Below are 8,015 nucleotides of genomic sequence, written 5' to 3' on the forward strand. Positions count from 1 at the left end.
AAAGAAACACAGGGTTTAAAAAGTTGCTGAGTCTTCTGCCCCCTCTTTTGCTACAAATAAAACTTCACGGCGTCCTGGGACCTACAGCTCCCAAACCGAAATCACGAATTTCGGACCGGACCCCGCGCCGGGCTGGAGACACACCTGCTCCAGGTGTGCGCGGCCCCGGGTCACAGGGTAGCCCGCAGCGCGGGAGGGGAGGGGCGACGGCGAGCCTGGGGGTGCGCGGGGCCTGGGGCCTGGTCCGCCCCGCACCCCTCGACGCCGGGCCCGCGCCCCGCCCCACACTGCGGGCCGGCCCTCCAGCCCGGGGCGCGGCCACGAGGTGCCGGCGGTGAAAACGCGCGTTCACAGGTTAATGGTTTTCGACCTTTCATGGCGCATGGAGCCGCTGCTTCGCGTTCCCGTGTCCCCCTGTCCCCCCAGCAGCCGTGCTGGCGACGGGAAACCTCCCGCCCACCACCGGGTGCGTCCCCAGGCTTACTCGGAAGCGCGGAGACGGTGGGGCGGGTCCCTCCTGAGCCAGCGGACCGCCCTGTCCTGTGCTCTTGGTGCGTTCAGACCAGAGTCACAACTGTCCACGGAATCACCCCGACTTCTTGGAACGAGATCAAGGGACAGTTCCTCTCCCGAGCTGTGACTGTTAGTCCAGGAGGACGGGGACACCCAGGGGTTTTCATAACCGGCCCGATTTCATTTCAGCTTCGTGCTCTGAGTGCCCTACAACATCTGCCAGAAGATACTTCCACCGGGACAGATTTTGAAAGTCTGGGTAAATCCGTGAAGTGCACGTGCAGGCTGTGCTCACACGCGTTCCTGGTGGTAGCCGTGTGCCCGGCTCTTCCCAATGGCCCACCGAACCCTAAACTGAAAACGATACCTTCCTCTTTCCGGTTTAAATCGGAAAAAGACACCAAAAAAACACCCTACATTTGCTCACACGTGCTCAGGCACCTGTAACTGAGAAAGGAAGTGAATGCCTTTAGCCTTAAAAACATTCTGAAGTTTGGCCAGAATAGCAAAGCAGAAGGGATTCCAGCAAAACATTTCCTTTTGCCCCTTCCTTTGTCCCTAGCGATGAAAAGGGGGGGAGTGACAGGGGTTCCAAATGCCACCTAACCCCCCAGCCGGGTCCTCTGACCTCCGCGGCCACCTCCGCGGATGACAAAGCTCAGTGCTGGTCTCTTGCCTGGGGTTTGGTGCTTTGAGCCATTTTCTCCTTAATCTTTTATGTAAATATTTGGGTTGTCATTACGCATCTATACACTGAGAAACCTTTTTTCTGTTAAGAGAAAAAAAGAACCTCAGGACCTGCTTGACTGAGGGCAACGTTGATACAATCTTAGGGAATGTAACCGAATGTAACCGAATGTAACCCGCGGGGCTGCCAGTGGGGAGACCCCAGCTCTGGTTTTGGAGCTGCTGGCTCCTGCCTTATATTCCTTCACAAAGGCAAACGTCAGACTGCCTTTGTTTGATTTCTTTAATGACGCAAAGGAAACCGAATTGCCAAGGAAGAAGCAATGTGACATCAGGAGCAGCAGGCTCGGGGTCTCAACAATAATTATTTTCCAGCGGAGAAAATCCTTGGCTCAGCGGCAGCATTTACACCCCTGGAATCAGCATCTCTCCCAGAGCCGTGTGCTACACACTAACCTGCCTGCCAGCGCTCTTACCTGTTGGGTGGGATGACTCAGGAGCCTGTTCTAAAGTGGTTTCTGGATTTTTCCCTGAGGGATTAACTCCATGTACCCACGGTGGTAGCCAGCTAGGAAACACAACCCTGATCAGCTGCCTTCCCTGCCTCACTTCCCCCATCTCTGCAGCATCTCCTTCGCCTCCCACATCAACTCTTTGCACAGGAATCCCGTCACAAGTCCTGCTTTTAGAAACCCCGAGGAGAACGAGACTGGCAGTAAAATAAAGTTGAAGTTACGTTAACCACATGGTGCTTAGTACGTGCTCTCCAAATATTAGCTCTTCCCCAGGCTGAAAATAATTCATGGCTGGAATAAACTCGGCAGTAATCACAGGTCAAGTAACCACATGAGGAATTGAAATTATGCGTTTAAAACTCAGCTGTCCTAAATATACAAATCACTCCCAATGACTTTTTAAAACTTTTATTATTTTAAAGAATTTTATTACAATAAATAAAAGCTTTACATATGGAGACTTAAAGCAAATCTCCTATATCTTCAAAGAAACCAAGCTAGAATGTAGTCTAATGGGATGTGCAGACCTGCAGGGTCCCTCTGTCTGCTGGCAGCTATAGACCTCTAACAGATTTAAGGTCTCTGCCCCCCCTTATTGATTTTGATTTTATGTTAGTAACTGTCAGTTTTCTTTTATTTCATTTTTACTTTAGATGCCTATGTTGACCCCTTGTTTTACGTCAGCCTCAGACAGTGCTGTAGCCAGGATCTCACTTTTATTACCGTTTTAATAACAAATTGCAATGTTGGAGCCATTGGGAACCCTCAGGAGCTTGCTGTTGCAGAGATGCTTGAAAAGATAACCTTTCTGACAGTTTTCTTTAAAAATAGCCTTTTGTGGCATAGAGGGGATAAATGGTGATGGGAAAATAAAATAAACATTTTTTTTAAAAATAGCCCTTAGTGATGTCTTTATGGCGAGATTATAAATGACATTTCTTACCTTGTTGTGTTTCAATAGCGAACAGATTCCTATCAGACAGTTCTCAGGACTGGGGATGTTTTGGAAAAGCCAAGTGATCATTTTCTGAAGAAATGGCACGATTTAGTCAGAAAAGCACCACGCTGAGCGTAGGGAGTCCTCGGTTGGTCCCACCATGGCCTGTGTGGCGTCGGGTGAATCATTCAGTCACTTCCCCTTCCTGGGTCTCAGTGTCTCCATTTTCAAAGAAAGGAGCCTGAACTAGATGACATTTAACATCCATGTTAGCGACAAAATTTTATGGAAGTCTGACACCAGTTCAAATTATGTAGCCATTATTTGCTGGTCCTGCCTCAACATTTCAAGGGCTGTGAGGCGATGGGAACAGAGGTCTCTGGTCTGTTTTCTCGCTGTTGTCTTGGGGTGGGTGTTGGATGGGGGATCTTTCACTTTTACTTCCATGTTGTTTTTTACATCTTAAAACAGGCATGTTTCTTTTCTAAAATAATAAATTATAGGTAACAAACCTGTCAATGTAAATAATACATAAAATATAAAATAATAGATCTTTCAAACACGTGTGTCTTGCTACCAGTGATTTTGTCCTGGCTCAGATTTAGTTAGACTCATAACTTAACCTTTTGAAAATAAAAGTGTTTTTATAACAAGTCCACCAACTTACAAACATTATGAAGTTTACATTTCGGGCGGGGTAAGAGAATGACATTAAATGCTAGCATATCAGATTCTCTTTTGGCAACATTACATTTTATAACATTTTACTTATGGTCCCCAAACTTCAGTTGCAAAACTTTTAGCCGTGCAGCCTTTGAACCTGGCTCTGAAATTACAACTTTGAGGAGCCCAATCCCTACAGTGCGTTCGGTGCACACTTTTCCGTCCGTCCAGTAATTAAAGTGTTTTTGCTAAGTTGAAAAAAACCCCAAAAAACTAAACTGAAAAAGAAACACAACCGAGAAGGGGAAACGGCCCTGATGCTTGCCCTTGGCGCAGCATCTCTGCTTTCCTGCGAGTCCCCCTCCGACTGAGCTGGGAAGAAACATTGTTTCCAAGATGAAGTGAAAGTGGGGCCGCGCGCTCGAGGCAGGAAGTCCCTGCAGGGCGCCCGCCGCTTACTGGCAGCCGCGGAGGGCGGGGCCCCTGCCGCCTCCTGGGGAGCAGGGCTGCGCCCCTCAGCTCTGCAGACCGTGGCGCGGCTCACAGCCCCTCCGGGAGGCCGAGGGCGACCAAGAGCAGCTGTCCTTTGAGAGTGTTCCAAGCGGGGGGATGCTCGAGACTCCCTTCTTTAGTGCTAAAGAGTTAGGGTGAAGCGGGTGGGCGTTGTGCTTCTGCTCACGGACGTGTACCAAAATATTGGAATGCAGCTTATCTTAAGGTAAGGAAACCCTGGATTTGGCCGAGTACCACCACGGAAGGAAACTTTTCATCTTTTTTTAAATCACTTCTGATGTCTCAGAGGATCTCAAAGTTCTGTTTTAAAGACTCATCTCCTCTAGAAATCAGATACTGGCTGGGCAGGGTCTTCTAGGAGAGGCGCCCCCCCCCCCCCCCCAACAAGCTGCACAGGAAATAATCCCTCCTCTTCTTTGGTCTGATGTACTCGACGCCTGAACAGTCCAGCAGCCACCTGCGGCCACCCGGAGAGACATCCTGCTCAAGACAACAGGCCCGCGAGACAAGAACCTGTGTCCTTGCTTATTTCACTGAGCGGCTGGACCTGCCCACGCAGTGACCCCAGGCCAGAATTTTCATTTTGACATAACATGTCCCTATTTTTAGAGTTGTTTTTTCTTGGGTGTTCTGATCTGTAGCCAAAAGCACCCCGATTAGGGAAGTTTAATTCAGCGGTTTTGTTTCACAGATAAAGAAACAGAGACTCCGAGTAACTTGCTCAACACCCACCGCAATTAAGTGACAGACCTACAACTCAAATGCTGGTGTCCACATTCTCTCTGCCAGGCCTTAGAGAACATTCCAGCAGGAATCGAAGGGAACACGACCAGAGAGAGGCCCTGCAGGGAGAGAATCCGGGGCACTCGGGGAGAAGAGGGCCTCTGCTGGGACGTGCAGACCAAGAGGACAGGATGCAGCCAGCTGCGAGCGACTCTCCTGCCTGGTTGCTGACCTCTTAGCCCACCCCTGCATCCCCAGAAAGCCAATCAAAAATAAACACTGACCATGTCCCTGTCCTAGATACATAAAAATAACATTACTGTACATGACCAAAAGTGAACCAGATTCTCTGAATTTTTTTCCAGCTTCCAAAAATAGTCAGGACTTTCTGCCAAAGAGAGCGGGGCTCAGATTCCCATGAAGAACACATCAGTCCGTGGCATTTGCTCCAGTGTAGAAATAATTAGATGCACACTGAAGAGTGGAAGCTCAGCGCTCTCTCACCCCGCCAGCTTGACTCCTGAAAGGAAAGGAAAGAGTCGTGGCCCCCACTACGTAGTGAAGAAAGCGCTGCCCTGGGAACCAGGAAAACTGGGTTCTGGTCTGTAGGACACTTGCCATTCTTTTCCGTCACCCGGGATCTGACCTTTATTTTTTTTACATGTTTGAGGAATCTCTCGTCTTAAGACAGAGAATCTCTCTTTCACTGTATAAACTTAAAAGGCCAGATACTTATTTTCCCAGCCTCCCTTGCAGCTAGAATTTGGGTATGTGGCTTACGCTCCACTGTGATGGCTGATTTGATGTCCACTTACTGGGCCTCAGGTTAAACAATATCCTGGGCATGTCTGTGGGAGCATGTTTGTGAGGGTGTTTCTGGATGATATTAATATTTGAGTCAGTGGGCTGGGCCCAGCAGATCCCTGTCTTTCGTGGGGGTAGGCCTTATCCAACCCCACAAAGGGGCAGAGTAAGAGGAACTTTATCTTTCTGCCCGACCTTTGGATGTCTTCCTCCTGTCCTTGGGCGGAGACCGAGGCTACATCGCCAGCTGTCCTGGGCCTCCAGCTGGCCAGCGGCAGACCCGGGACCCCTCAATCTCCATAACTGTGTGAGCCAATTCCTTACAACCGAGCTTCTTATAATCAATCTTGTTCCTTGTCATATAATTCCTGATAATAAGTCACGATAAACCATCCTGATGGCTCCACTTCTCTGAGGAACCCAGACTCCAGGGCTCAAAACTGGATGGAGGAGCCAAAGCTGTGATGTGGCCGGTACAGGCTCCTCTCGAAGGACTCAGGCTTAATTCGTCTGCAGTTCACTATTAATATACCTCTTACTGTGACAGAGACTGCGAGAAAAATGCCCCAGGACCAACCATCAGAGGTGTCTTGACCCAAATGGACTGGGTTTGGGTTCCAGACGAGCACAGAACCAATTGTTGCTGCCACTCAGGGCTGCTCCTCTCCAGACTGGCCTTGAAAATACGGGGTGGGCAAGAGCGGGCTTACGGTCCTGAGTCCATGAAACAGAGCTTATTTCTGTATTTTTATTTATTAATTATTGTATTGTTTTTCGTATGAACACCTGTAAACCTACTGTTGCCCTGCCCTGTACATAGAAAAGTAACGGTTAAGCAATGCTTCAGAAAGTTACTAAAGTGATTAGAAAAACAAAGTGAGAATTTTGAAATCCTAACTTACAAAATTTATTACTTCTTATTAACCCTTAAACGTCTCTCATAAAAATCATATGTTTGTTGTAATCATTAGCATCTTCTGGAGGAGACACAATAAAACAAAAAGAGATGTAGCCAGTGTTACACGTGACACAGAATAAATGGGAACCAGAATTGGGAACCAGGAGGTGGACTGATGGTGGTTGTGTATAAGTGAACCGTTTAAAACCCCCATGGATACAATGTATTTATTCATATGTAAGTGAACTGTTTAAAACCCCCATGGGTACGATGTATCCATAGGTGTGGATGCACATTCTTTCTGGACTGACAATCATGAACAATGGTTTAGTTTTCATTTAATGTTCAGTTTAAAGGTGTTCAGTTGAGCATTCTCACCATTTACTAATGACAGTTTCCTTTTAATAGAAACAGTGCTATCTGGGCAGTAAGGATATAGCCCATTTAAATTTTCTTCTATATTCTTCCTAATATTAAAAAACCTAATCACGCTATGTTAAAATTCAATATCATTACCCATTCTATTATTCAAAACATTGGGGAGGGCAGGGAGCCTTCAGAGTACGTTAGAGCTGGTGGAAAAACATTATGTGAGGGATTCTCTAGGAACCCAGACAGGTTTTTCCCCATTAGCATATTTATTCCACTGCCCACTCATGACCTGGAGATTTTAGTCTGGTCAACAATGGTATTCTAGTTTTTTAAAAAATTCTAAAATTTAAAAAAGCACATCAAGATCAACCAGAATAAGGTGTTGAATGCTAACAAGTCACCGGGTGGCCGCATCTTCCGTGGAGCTACAGGAAACCCGCCACCCAGAGCTCCACGAGGCTCCTGCAGATGTGCGGGGTGGGACGCCCTGCTCAGAGCCACGGGGACTTCGGTAGTCCTTTGCTCCTCAAAGTACTGTTGTTTTGTGCTTTCCACTGTCCAGCCCCAGGGACCTTGACTGACAGGCCGGCCCTCTGTGCTGGGCTGATTCAGCATCGGCACCCGGGGCAGCCTCAGCGCAGACGGCGAGGACACAGAGGGGCAATGTCTGTGGAGCCGGCGGCCTCCCCGCTCCACGAAGAAGAAATGCCCCCATTGTCTCCCGAAGCAAGATCGCCGGATTCCCCAGAAACAAGCGGTTGTCCGTTGACTGTTATAAATAGACTCTAATATACAACCAGCTGTCTGAGAGAGTTTATAATGTTGACCAGAGGCACAGTGGGAACAGGACGGGACATTTCCACACAGCAGGACGGCTCCCTGCAGTGAGCGAGGCCGTGCATGGAAGGGAGCCGCGATGTACCACTTGCAGTGTGCCCTTGACGTACGTTACCGAGCGTGTAGTAACCGCGTGCTTTCATCGGCTTCCCATCTCGCCACGTCCCCGTGACAGACCGGCCGGAGCGAGCACAGGCGCGCAAGAGGAAACGCTGGAGGAGTCAGTCCTCGCACCCCGACGAGGCAGGGCTCGGAGAAGTCGCCTCGCGGGTCGCCAGCCTCTGCGGTCGTCACATCGCACGTCGCCAGCCTCTGTGGTCATCACATCACATGTCGCCAGCCTCTGCGGTCGTCACATCACTCCGTGACAGCACAGTGACACCTGAAATAGAAAGTCCCCTGGACTGGAAGTCAAATGCCCTCGGTGGATATTTCCTCCAGCGTGATTGCTGATCAATGATCTTTTTGGTGTTTACTTCTCTGGGACTTTAGAAGATGTTTATTTATTTGCTAATAAAACGTATACATGTTCCTTTCTACTGATACGTGTGAG

At 48.6% G+C, this 8,015-nt stretch overlaps 1 long non-coding RNA gene across 1 annotated transcript in view; it reads left to right on the top strand.

Moving 5' to 3' along the window:
• The window catches only part of LOC148093426 (uncharacterized), a 67,657-nt gene extending 60,152 nt beyond the window's left edge, over positions 1 to 7,505 (top strand). The window contains exon 6 of the long non-coding RNA XR_015714236.1: positions 7,188 to 7,505. This is a non-coding gene — a long non-coding RNA (uncharacterized LOC148093426). The remainder of the gene's footprint in view (positions 1 to 7,187) is intronic.
• Positions 7,506 to 8,015: the final 510 nt, after the last annotated feature.

The sequence above is a fragment of the Miniopterus natalensis genome, chromosome 3 (genome assembly GCF_054644295.1).
Source record: "Miniopterus natalensis isolate mMinNat1 chromosome 3, mMinNat1.hap1, whole genome shotgun sequence".
NCBI lineage: Eukaryota > Metazoa > Chordata > Mammalia > Chiroptera > Miniopteridae > Miniopterus > Miniopterus natalensis.